Genomic DNA, 13,553 nt, shown 5'->3' on the forward strand with positions numbered 1-13,553 from the left:
TATTCTATACCTGATAACTTTAAATACATGTAAATGTAGATGTTTGCTTGAGAGCCTTTCTTTGTCTTCTCTTCATGTTCTGTTTCGCTAGTGGGCACCACAGTATATCATCTCAGACATCCAGATGACCTAATGTGGCCTTCTCTTTCCCAGGTAACTTCAATCTCATTATAACCATGAGATAGATGTACCATTGGCAGCTGGGTGTGGAACTGGCCAGTACAATTGCTGGACATGGGTATTCAGGGGCCAGATTTAGCTACAGGTGAAACCAGAGGATATCACTCAGAATTTTCATAGTAAGAATAAATGACTGTGCTCCTAATATGAGTATTACTTAATAAAAATTCTGCTTCCTAGCTGGTGTAAATCTGCCAGTTTGTTTAGCACCAATCAGTGCTTCTCCACCTTTAGAAATCTTTTCATACTCTTGAGTACCTATTGACTCTTTTAACATACTGTACAGAAGATAACTACAGAGACAGACAACATTTGTGTAGACATTATGATTTGGAAGCTAAAGATGCATGAAAAGGAGCTCTTGTGTTCTCCACGTCCTAGGGACTAATGGAATTACATTGCTCTGGACTAAGGTTTTATTGGATTTGATGCTCTGCTCTGAGATATTAAACTTCTGTATGATTTCTCATGCCTTTTCAAGATGAAATAATCTATTTCTAAATCCAATAATGACCAGAGTTGTTATTAGGTTGTTGAAATTGTGGAAACAGTGAGAACTCATTGCATACCACTTACTGGTGGACTTCGAGATGAGTGAGGCTGGCACATTGGTCAGATGGTAGTTGGTATCAGCCAGTGGTGGAACAGATGGCATTGGCTGGGGTGTGGGGAAAACCATTGCCAGCCATAAATTGTCGGTTTATCCTCATAATCTGTGGACCCTGGTACATGTCTGCCTTGCCCACACGCCTGTCTATGCCCACAGTCAACGTAGATGGTCTTGCTGTTTAGCCATTGTTTTCTTGTGACTAGATGGCACATGTTCATGCTCCTTGCTTGTAAGCAGAATGATCAAAATAGTGGAGTAACCTCATAACACTGTTGTGCTGACTCTTCTTCATGTGTCTTCTCCAGCACATGGGGCCTGAAGTGTGTATCTCTGCATAAACTGTTCTGGCTTTGTCATTTGGGTGGGAAAAAGTGCTACCAAAATAAAAATATGCTCAAAATCATACATTTACATCTCCAGAGAACTTCTAGATAGTAAACACCAGAGGTTCAATTCCCAACCACATTGTGCTCATAAAGACCAAGGATTTTGAAGGAAAATAAAAAATAAATCGCTGTCACTCTATCACAGTGGCTGTTATCTGCATGAAAATCCTGGGTTCTCGGATTAAACTCAACAATCAAATTTTATCCTCCAAAGTAGCAGACGTGGGATACGGGTGGTCTGTTATTCCTCCATCTCTGCTCCTAGGTCTTGTGATGATTACAGCTAAATTGGCCAGTGTAAGTCTGCAGCTAAGATGTAGATCCATTAACAGAAATGTCAGTTTACTATAAAGAAAGCTCTTGTGAAATTTCCTACTGGATACAGGGAGGTGACAAAAACACAGTGAAACATCCTGAGATTTCCCCTCTATTTTGCAGTTCCAGGAGGATTGAACAAGCAGCTAAAAACCAAAGCCTTTAACTGAGCCAAAGCAAATAGAACTTTTTGAGGTTCCTCTTATATTAGTTACAAAGACACTTAAAACCTGTGAAAGACAGATGTGCTGCTGCTGGAAAAATAGAAAAGCAAAAGCTGACTTAAAAGCACTGAGTTCTTTGCAGGGGGCTGGATTCTTTGAGCTACCAGAGTAGGTAGTTTTTCAGAAGGTTTAAAAGCGGAAGGTTTGAGATGGAGAATATTAAATTAAGACAAAAGTACAACAAGTGAATCATGAAAAAGTCAATATTAGCCCAAGATTACAGCCTTGCCTCATTACTTTGTACCGGTCAGCTCCTGTGAGCAAAGCTGCTAACCAAACTCGTAACTAAGAAAGCAATAAATACTGTTCAGTCATGAGTTGTTATCAAACAGCACATACCAGGATGGTTCACAGTCATGTCACTGGTTCTGGACAAAAACACGGGCATGGTAACTTTTCCCGCCTATTGACTATTAGTCATATCTTGAAATATCTGAAATATTGTTTTAAATATTACAGAAATGTGGCACTTTGCTCAAATAAGGCAAAGCTGTTCCAGCAAAATGTTGTGTTTTTAACATTAAAAAAAGAAAGGAAAAGTTTTCTGTTTTTAAAGAACGCATGTGGACATGAAGATGAGTCAGTTGGTTTGAGTGGTTACTGTATGTGAAGTTATTTTGAATCAAGTAAAAATTAAAAATACTTTGAAAGAAATCACTTTCCTGAAATATTATTTTAATGTTTTTCTTTGCCTTTGTTTTATTTTTATCATTCCATTTTACCAGCCACTCAGCAAGGGAGAAAATAGCAAACTTTTACAACTCAAAGAGATCAGGAGATTACAAATGTAGTCATGTAGTTGTGGGATTCTGAATGGAGAGTACAGATGTAACATCAGACGCAACGAAACTCCCCTTCGAGTGTTAAGACATGCCAGTTAAAAGTTTAGGTTTTCTGTCAACACTGGGATTATATCTATGACCTTGATAATTTGACGATTCTTCAAATAAGTGGAACTCGGGGGGTATTCAAAACCTCATAAAACACAGTATTCCAAGCACTGATATTCCCAAAAGCTGTCTAGAGGAAAACAGGGGACAACGAAAGCTGAGGGGATACTTAAATCCAAGTTGCTTCTAAGACTTTTGTAAGACTTTCCAGGGAGGTAGGGCTGTATTTATCAATTTGCCTAAACATCTTCACTCCATATGTTTTCACATTTTGCTCCTAAGCTTTTAATGCATTTTACATTAAACAGTCATTGAATTAAAAGAAACTTATCGTGGGGTAATTTCAGGAAGCAGTTTTCCCCCTCTGAGTGGTTTGTGCTGCCCATCAGGCCACAGAGCTGGTGTCTTGCCTGCTGCTGGCCCAGGAGTCCTGTCGCCTTGCCCATGCTGCAACCTACCTTTCTGCCTGTGGGCAGTGCCCTTCCAGGGGCAGTGTGCTATGGCCCAAGGTTTAGAGCATTCTGGAGCAGCAAAAGGGCAAGGGGTTTAGCTGGTTTAGGCTGAGAGAAGGCAATACCTAGGTCTAGGACTTAGAAGAGATGTGCTGGAGCTTTTGGAATTCATGGAGAACGTGCCTGTCCCTGCAGCACAAGCAGAGGAGCCTGCTTTGCATCGTCAGGACACCTGAAACCTTCAGCTATGCTCAAAGCACAGAGGTTGGATTTACCTGCAGGCACAGCCATCCTTGTATGCTTGGGGTTTTCCCCAGTGCATATTAGCGTAACTTCATTTGGAGAAACTCTACTTCAACATCTGTGATGAAAACAGCCCTTTGAAGGATGGTTTTGTGGTTAGAGTTGTGGTGCTCCTGAAGTTACCTGATTGCCTACCCTGGCAGCAAGATCCTCCCTGCCCCTGTAACCTGGGTAAGGTAGTAGTGTAAGAGCATTTCAGAGCAATGAGGTGTTTATCATCAGTGTTATGCTGACTCTGTTATATGTGGGCACCTGTGTTTGCTGAAGTAGCTGGTACAGTTAACTCTGATGTGCTACAGGAGACAGAAATGTCCAGTTTTCTTTTTGGCCTGAATTCCTCAGCTTCAAGTGGAAGTTGGAGAAGAAATGTTTGAAGAAGGAAAAAAAAAAAAGCAACCAAAAAACAATGTGCATGTGCTGTTGATCCCTGCTGCAGTTGTGGACATTCTATGGATCAGAATGGTTGGAACAGTGATCCTCTTGTGGGCTGAAAGTAAAGGAATTAAAATGGAAAAAATGCTCCCTGCCCAGTTCAGATTAATTCTAAAAAGTGTTGGTTTGGCATAAAGCTTACAGACCTCTTCTGGAAACTAAAGTAAGAGGACACTGCATCTAAGGCCTCTCACAAGGGAACATTCTGGCAATTGTCTCTGCGCTCCCTTCACCACTGGTACCTCCATTGCAGAAAACCTGTTACAAAGCAAAAGATTTGCCCAGATGCAACAACAATAAAAAAGAGGCCATGTACCCCTGTAGCAGAGAGGAGCAGAAAATGCTGTAGAGAAGCTCCTTATTCGACAGCTGCATGTGAATGCTGTCCTCACCTGCCCTGGCAATGCTTAAGATTTCTTGCCTGATTTCTCTGCCTGTGTAAAACCAATACAAAAGGTAAAACAACCCCACAATCAAGACAGCTATGCAGTGGCTGGTGTGAGTATGGTGCTACTGCACATGACTTTAGGAGCATCAGCTGGAAAGCATGAAAGCCCCTACCAATTGCAGGTTTAGAAAATTTAAATGAAGGCAAAACAGCTGCTGCCTATTACAGCTGATGGCTGGCAGTGCCATTTAGCTTGGGCCCACTTTGTTTCAGCTTCTAAGCTGTTAGCTGCCTTCTTCAATTGCTCTGCACTCCAGGCAGCAGAGAAAGGTAAAATCCAGTGTAAGCTGGTGAGGCTGAGATAAGGTATTTTTTTTACAGTGTGCTGACTTAAAACTAACCTTCTGAAGGCTTTTGGAGTCTGAAATGTGGTCTGCAGATGTCATGGTAAGATACTGAACACTCTACTTCTGATTAATTCATGAGTACTGTAAAAGTGGTTGGGAAATTCCCTTGTTTAAGAAATGCTGTAAGTTTGAACTGAGAGCTAAAACTTCATGCAAAATGGATAGTCTGAGGGAAAAGTATGCTGTTGTTTTCAGAATGCTTTAAATATTATTTTCTAGCATTCAACTTACACTGTTTTGTGTTTCAAACCTAATTCTTTCTATACATGTAGCATTAATATGAAAGTTGATGCACTGTTTCCCCTTCAATTTTTAGTTTTGGAGTTGATGCAGTCCTATACAATGGTTTGCTTTAGATAAAACTAAATTTTTTGCTGATGGGAATAGTGAGTAAGGGCCATTTAACCAGCTTTACATAGAGTGTATTTCCTGTTGCTGTTTTGATGCTTTTTCTTCTGAAACTGATATAAAACAGAAGCCCCAGAATCACACAAACATGAAAGCAATGCTCAGTTTGTTGATTTGGAAGTACTGTGGTGTTGAAGTCTCACGGTGCCCCTATTTTATCCATTTTTCCCTTCTATGGAAGTTGGCGGTGTACTTGCCTGAAGCGTGGTTATGTCATACTGTCGTATCCCAGATGATTTTGGGCACCACAGAAAAATCACGGTTAGAGGGAGTGTGTGAAATGTCTGGACCTTTGAAAGGTTCAAGCATGCTATGAATGTACTTCATTATCCTAAATGTAGGATGCCTTCTGCATTCATAAAGCAATACTTTTGCAGTAGATGAGTTATGGAAAAACAGATAATGATTCATGAGAAAAACCCTACTTGCACACAGTTGGATGAGCATCTTACTGCTACTTGCTTTTTTTTTCTAAGCACGAGTTTGGGTGTGGGTGCGCAATGGCATGTGGATAGGGGAAGGGGGGACTGTGTGCATGTGAGTTTATATATGGAATTAATATATGGATTGGGATATTCTTTTTAAGCCTGTAAAGTGTGCGTGCTGCTTTTATTCATTAGCACCTACAAAGGACTAATTGCCATCAGGCATGTAGGTGGAATTTTTGGCAGTGAGCAAGAAACGCAATAGGTTTGATGACAACCAATGATCTGCCAAAGCCTTGTCAGAAGAAGAAGCTAGTTTTGCTGTCACTCACCCACCCCTTTAAATTCAAATGCAGATGCTTCCAGGGGGTGTGTGGCACTCATCCAAGTCAGCGTTTGAAATGGAGGGCTCCTAATACTGTATGTACAGACAGCACTGTGGCTGCTGCCTAATGCTTCAGGTCAGAGGGAAATGGGAAAGCTGAAATGGAGACAGGAGGATATGGGCTGTTCTGCCCTTTAAGCAATGTGACAATAAGGCAACACAGACCCTACCTAGTGCTGGTGGTGGCTGCCCTACAGTGTCCAGAGGGGTGTCTCACTGTGTAAGCCAAAGAGTATAATCGGCTTTCGGCTTGTACAACCCATGAGAGCTGTCCTGGGGAATTCTGGGTTTATGAGGATGACTTTGCTGTCGTATGTCATGCAACTCTAGCTAGTGTGACCCTTTTGGCTGAGCAGTGGCAGTGTCTTTGGCATTGTTGGTATTAGGTTAATATCTCCTGCTGAAGGATCTGACACATTAACCACCCAGTAGACCACAAAGGGCCCATCTGACCTTTAGCCCAGCCTTGGAGGTGGCACATTTGCCCTCCTGTCAATTAGCTCCTTTTTTTTTAGCTGGAAATTATAGCTCTTGCAGAAATTCTTAGGCCAGCATAATGAAAGTGCTGTCACTGGAAACTGCTAGTTTGTTAAGTACTTGTGCTGTTGTGAACAGCATGTCCGTTGTGGCTGAAAACTTGACTATCTGTATATCTGTTGTGATATCTGTAGCATGGATATCTGCCATAGAATAAGGTGCTACGGATGTCTACATAAGGAACATTATGTGAACAGTGACGATTTTTATCTTTCCATTGAAATTAAGCAAACTAAACCATTTGAAAGAAAACTAAGAAGAAAATTGTATAATATGTTGCTCTCTGTTGGCCTTTACCTTTGCAGTATTAAGCTCTGTGTCTTTTATTTTGGTGGGAAAATGTGAGTATATTCCTTACAGTTAATGTGTTTGGATCTGTGGATGAGTTCCAAACTGATGTGGTACTTAAGATGGGCTGCCTTAACATTGCTTTCAACTTGCATACATTGAAACATCCTCTTATGGCAGGATTTGAAGATGTTTGTGTAATACATGACAAGGAACTGTCTTTACAGCTTTTTAAGGTTATTCTAAGAATAAATGTAATTCTTTAGCTGGTTTTGTAGAGCAGGAATTAACTGTCTCTGAGGGGGCCATACTAATGTGACTGAGGTTAATGAGATAGGTCTTTTGAGTCAGACTCAAGTTCTCTTTATATCCTGGAGCCAAAGGAATCCTCTGCAGGGCTTCCCGATTGCATACTTCTCTGATCACCTCAGATGACCTCCTTCTTCCCCCCAAAAAACAGGGAGAGGTGCTAATTCTGCTGGAATGTGGCATTTATCCCCTGCTGCATTCCAGGGAGATTAATAGGGTTGCTACTTCATACTGTGTTTGTTTCATTATGGTCTATATTCTTTGATTCATAACCACATCCTTTTGTATAGTTTGGAGTTAGCTATAAGAAATCAGTACAGAAGTATATGAATTCTGTGTAGTTGATTTTGTAAAATAAGTAAAAATCCCCCCAAAACAGGGGATAGGGGGACAGTGGCAGTGAAAAAGACATGACTGCAAGTAGGTTACCTGTTTAAAAGAAGCAATTTATATGTTTTACATAAATTCACATATTGGACTAGTTGCTGTAGTGTCAAAGTCTTTCCACAAAATAATATTGTATCTTAAGTGTCTCATGGGGCTGTTATGAGACTAATAAATGCTTGCTAATCTCTTTGACAGCTTCAAAAAAAGTGCTATGAAAGTAATAGTTATTTCTGTTCTGCTTTTTGTATTTTCCACATTACAATTGTGATCAGGAATTGGAACATCTACTTTTATCAAATGGTGGGTGGTATCTACTTCAGTTCTTATGCCTATTTCTCCGAGTCACAAACTGACATTGAAATAACAAATAAAGAAGAAACGTAATTGGGTGTTCCTATGTTTCATTTCTCATAATGTCACAAGAAGAACTCATTCAAATAAAAATAATGTTTCATTTACTGCATGCATAATTAGTATGTTTAGGCAGCAAGTTCTACATATTAGTAAGATGGAGACTTTGGGGCCAAATTCAGTCACACTTTATTACATTTCATGAGACACCTTACCAAATTATTTAGTACTGACTATTGTGGTGATAAGTACTACTCATTGTAGCAGAAATTGCATGGTAAATTTATTTAAGAAGGGGGAAACCTGTTTTGTTGTGGTCTGATGGTCTGTGGAGCCTACAAAAAGGTACTTCATGCCTTTATATATACCCTTTTCCTTATTTTCATTCTTTGAATTTCATTATAAGACAGCTTTGCAAACACAGAACTGCTTTCTGTATATGGCCACTCTGGTATTTCACACAGAGATTAAATAGTCACTGAAGAGAAAGTGCACTTGTGAATGGGAGAGGAGGTAGCCCATAGTCCATTAGTATTAAGATAAAAAGATAAGAAGAACTGAGACTATTTGATTTATAGAAAACTGATGAGAACAGTACCTGAATTTACACTGGCCAAGAAAAAATTAAACGTATGCTCGTACTTCATGTTCAAGGATATGTGCTGATCAGGAGCTGCAGTCAGAACTTCCTCCCTATGGCAAAGTCATCCCAACTTGGTATACTGTGGGAGTTCTGCATCCTCTGGAGAACTGCACACTTTCTCATAAGCAAGCTGCTTGTTGAGAGAGGATATGCAGCTAACAGGGACATTGAAGTGCTTTGGTACTGCAGCTTTTCTCCTACTGCTGTACCTAAATACTGCTACAGTATGGAATGGAACCTGTTTCTTATTTGTTATACAAGTGTTGTGTGTTGTTTTCGAGTCCAGAGTGACTTCATTATCTTGTGATGCTTCTGAATGTTAAGCCACTGATGCTTGTAGGTGGCATGAAAAGTGCTTTAGTTATAAAGGCAAGGCTTCATCCTGAGCATGGTATTGCTCAGAGATGGAGATATGCAACTTTTCCTTTCTTTTGGGGTGGAGTACAGTCCTTCAGGCCATATTTGTAATCCACATGTCTATTAATAAATGATCAAATAATGCTTGTAATCAACATATTGGCCAATGATCTCAGGAGTTTGGAACCTTCCGTGCAAATGTTCTGTGTTTCCGTGGTAATCTTCCTTTCAGGAACTTGTGTGATGTTGCTGTTGGTGAAGTAACCTTGACTACAGCTCCTTTCTCTTGTGTAGTAATTTTGACTAGTGGGTTTGCATGATCAGGCCTTTCCTAGCCCAGTCTTTATTACTTTTTCTCTCTCCAGAGAACCTCACTGGAGCAGGAGGATCCATGTAACATGGAGGTCCTTTAAATTTCAGAAGTTCTTGCCTTTCTCCCCTTCTGAGTTTGACATGCAGTAATTAGACCTGAGATAATCCTGCAGCTTTCATGATGTATGGTTTGTGGCAGAATGTGTCCAACATTAAAAAAATTAAGACTGTCTCTTGCTTGGTATCAACGTGACTGGATCATCTTTTAAAAGCTTCCAATTAGAATATTCTAGTCTCTCCAGGTAGCCTTTCCAGTGCTTCATAATGATTATAGGTTAGAGGGAAAAACAAAAATAGCTGTGAATTAAGCCAAATTCTCCCTAAGCTACTCCAAGTGCATGTGGAAAGCATGGATCAGCATTGCCTCCATAACTGCTTCTTACATACTTAAAGGCTGTCATCATGTCTCTGCTCCCCTGTGTCCTCCACAGTAACCAAGATCAGTTTCTTCATTCTTTTTTCATGCTAGATGCCTTTCTGGTCTCAGAAATTTGCCTTGATTGATCCTATGGCTTAGTGCTGAAAATGCTACTTGGTTCTATGTTTGAGGTCTCACCAGAACTGAGCAGAGCAGCACAATTATCTTTAAAAGCCAATATAGTTGAACCAAACCAGTTTGTTCAAACATTTTGATGTTGTCAGTCATGTTCCAGTGTAGGCACAAGTTGATAGTGGGGGCTGATAAAAATCTCTTTTTAATTACAGAGGTAACCAAACAATTTAATAGAGGTAATAATATGACTGTTTAATTAAAAGAAATTATGAACCATGGCTGCTTCCTGAGGTCAAATGAAAGAGGAGGATGTACTGTAATTCTGAAGACAGAATGAGATGCAGGAATGTACTTTCCTGATATGCAATTTTACATTCCTGAAGGAACTGAACTCTACAAGTTGCTGTGTTCTCTATTTGCCATTTGTTATAAATGGACATTGCAATTTGCCAGATATTAAACATATCTGAGCATGCCCACAAGCTAATCTGATGAAACATGTGTTCATATATGTATAACAAACCATGTAGAGGATTTTTACTGTAAAAGAGAAGAGCAGCTATGTAGATCACCTTTTATTATATTTTTTTTTTTAAGTATTGAAGTGGTTTTGAAAGTAAGAGGCATGTAAGTGAAATGGATGTTTATTTTTTAGGCTGTTTAATAAAAGAGCAAGATTTTCCAGTTGTGCAAAACACCACTTCATGAAAAGCCTGTCTGTTGATCACCTAATTTAATGTCTGCAGAAAGTCAGCATTAGTTTACAGTATTAGTTAAGAGGAAATGATTTAGAGCCAGGATGTCAGGTTCCTATTCTTCTTTGAAAGTGCAGAGACAACTTTTCAAACTTGAATAACTAAATTTACACTTCTAAATCTAATGTAGATATCTTAAATCTTGAGGGGTGATGGGTTTGGGAGATTTGGGTTTTCAGCTGGGATTTGGTGTCTGTTTGGAAGGGGGGGAGGGTGTTGTTTGGGTTTTTGTTTGTGTTGGATTTCTTTGCAAGCAAAGACTTCCAGTGACTTGAGTGTGGATGTCAGTGGAGGCTGTATGCCCTTTTTATGTTATTAAACAAGGCCCCTTTCAAGTGCCTGAGAGAAGATTTTGGTCTGATGGATTTGAAAACTGAGTGCTGAGTTACAAAATAGTAGGAACTATTTATTCATTTGTATTCAATAACATCCTTTAGATGTACAATGTTAGTGCTGGCAAGTTCAGTATCTTCACATGAGCAGAGGGTGCATCATAGCATCTCAATCTTAACCTCATCTTAATTTGGGGAAGGGCTGAAGTATGTGCTGACCAATAGGCAAAGGCTTAGACAAGTGTCTCTCCTGGGGAAGCATGTTGTCCTGAATTCAGGCCTACAAAAATACTTTAAGTAAATAAATAAAATATGTTTTTGAAAAGAAGACACCACCATCTTGTATTCTGTTGGTTCTAGCCACATGGAACATCACACTGCAAGGGGCTGATCCATTTTACTGGAGTTTCTGAGAAGGGTGGCATTAATCAATGTGTGAAGGTGGTCTGACATAAAAAAGCATCGGTATCTTTGTGGGAAGTGGCTTCAGGTGGAACTTGGGGCATTGAAATGAGTGGGCTTTAGGTTTATTTTCTCAAAAAAAAAAAAAAATCTATTTATGTTACCCACCTCTGTTTCACCTGTTGCTCACTAGTTATCTTAGTGCTTTCGTAACTCATGAAGCATCAAGCCCTCGTTTTGTGACTGTTGTAAGATTTAAGGGTCTAATGCTGTCACCAGTCTGTGGCCTAACCTGTTCCCCACAGAAAGCCAAAAAGGTAGTGTTTGGTACTGATATCTTCATGTGGAAATCTTTTTGAGGAGCAATGCAGGGTTTCTGTTATCTCTTCCCTTCCACTCACCCCAACCTGGGGAAAGAACAGTGAAGCCAAGGGATTTTGGGGTTGTTGTGGCTTTATTGAGATTGTGTACATGCTTCCAATAGAGTGTGACAGGAGAAAAAGGGTTTTACCGTTGCATTTATTTTGCAATCATGGAGAAATCCCTATCAGGAATGGAGAAGAGTCTATGCTTGTCTTGACCTGATGCTGGTTTAAAAAGGGTGCTACAGAAGTACCAAGCAGATCTCTTTAGCTGCATAAAGAGTCCTGGGAATGAAAAGTATCCTTAAAGAGAAGACCATGGCTGACAGCCCAGTTCTATTCCATACCAAAGAATGTGTATCTGTTGAACAGATTTCTTCTTGTTTTGCATTTGTCCTTAAAAGTTGTTATTATTCCACGTCTTTCACTATGAATCATTCAGTAATGTTAAACAAATTCCCAAGAATGAGCAAATATTACTCGCCTCTTTCCTGATACAGGTAGCTGTGTGGGTGGACAGGTGGAGGCAGGTTAGACTATAGACATTGCAGTATTTTCAGCATATCCTTTTATCTGATGAGAGTTTTCCTTCCAATCCCCGGAGCAGATCAACTGCACACAGACAGGGATAGAAGCATTATCCAGACATCCACCACATGACTCAAAAATAATAAGAGGAAATAAAAAAAAAAACAATCAAAATAGGCAACTTTGTTTCTCATTGGGTTGTGCACATTTCACATGGATGACTCGCCTGGGTATAGGTCTGCATGATTACGCTGGATTTCTCGCACCCCACATAATAGGATGAAAGCATCAGAAAGTGAAAAGGCATTTTATTTCCTCCTCTCCCCTCCAAAAGGCAAAGCACAACCATGCTTGGTTTCGCAAACAGTACTAAAATCATTGTGGTTTAGAGGTGCTTATTGTTCAACTAGAAAATATATCATCTTTGACTAAAAAGGAGCCCAGACAGTATGTCATCCTTCACTCTTGATGGAACTCTCCTAAAACACAGGACTGCTAATACTTTCATATTATGTCTGTTTTGTCCTCCAGTTGCTCCAGCAAAGTTATTTTCAGCAAACTGAGTCCTGTGGTGTGGGCTTTGTTAGTCAAATTCTCTTCTATACTTAAACTCTTTTTTGTCCTTTCCTTGCAACTTCTGTTTTGTGTGGTTTTGTGCGGTTTTGTGCTATATTTCTCTATTGTAATGCTGGAAAATCTAATCATGATAGCTCAAATAGCTATTTGAGTGAAAATTTTGTGGACTTCTATCATATAATGGTTTGGGCTGGAAGGGACCATAAAGATCATCTAGTTTCAGCCCCACTGCCACAGGCAGGGACACCTTCCACTAGAGCAGGTTGCTCCAAGCCCCTCAAACCTGGCCTTCAGCACTGCCAGGGATGGGGCAGCCACAGCTTCTCTGGGCACCCTGTGCCAGGGCCTCACCACCCTCACAGGGAAGAACTTCTTCCTAATGTCTAATCTAAATCTCCCCAATGTCAGTTTAAAGCCATTCCCCTTTGTCCTGTCCCTACAGGGGACAGGAATCCCCTCCCTCAACCTGTGCTCGTGCTCCAGGAATGCAGCCCAGCACACAGTTGGTTTCTGGGTTCAAGCACACACTGAATGTGGCTCCTGTTGAGCTTCTCTTCAACCAATGCCCTCGAGTCCTCCTCAGGGCTGGTCTCAGTCCAGGCTCCTTCCAGTCTGTATTTATCTTTGGGACTGCCCTGACCCAGGTTCAGGACCTTTCACTTGGCCATTTGCTTTATGGGCCTATCTAACCTAAAACCAGAATCAATTTAAACTTGATTGCCTCTCAAGATGTCCTTTCTAGCTTCAGACCTTTCTTGAGCCCTCAGATTGTACCTAAGATATTAGCAACAAATCTGGTTTTCTGCACTTGCATGACTTCACACGTAAGGTGTTAACCCCATATGGGTATAAATTGTAACTGGCTGAAGGTAATGCAGCCTTCCATTTTAAAATGAATGGGATGATGGTGAAGCTCCAGATTTCTCATAGTTGCAGTCCTGGTGAGTAAATTGTACATAAAACACATGAGAGTTCTCAGATTATCCCTCTTTACTTTTATAAATGTGTCTGATGTTACATAAATAGAGTCAGCAATTTATGCTGAATCACTGTGTC

At 40.2% G+C, this 13,553-nt stretch overlaps 1 long non-coding RNA gene across 6 annotated transcripts in view; it reads left to right on the forward strand.

Moving 5' to 3' along the window:
* The first annotated feature begins 4,491 nt into the window (after positions 1–4,491).
* The window catches only part of LOC133223842 (uncharacterized), a 487,088-nt gene continuing 478,026 nt past the window's right edge, over positions 4,492–13,553 (forward strand). For all 6 annotated transcript variants that reach the window (XR_009728702.1, XR_009728698.1, XR_009728699.1 and 3 more), the window contains exon 1: positions 4,492–4,627. This is a non-coding gene — a long non-coding RNA (uncharacterized LOC133223842). The remainder of the gene's footprint in view (positions 4,628–13,553) is intronic.

The sequence above is a fragment of the Neopsephotus bourkii genome, unplaced genomic scaffold, assembly GCF_033783945.1.
Source record: "Neopsephotus bourkii isolate Nb327-2 ecotype Australia unplaced genomic scaffold, CSIRO-AGI_Nbou_v1 NB_1655, whole genome shotgun sequence".
Taxonomy (NCBI): Eukaryota; Metazoa; Chordata; class Aves; order Psittaciformes; family Psittacidae; genus Neopsephotus; species Neopsephotus bourkii.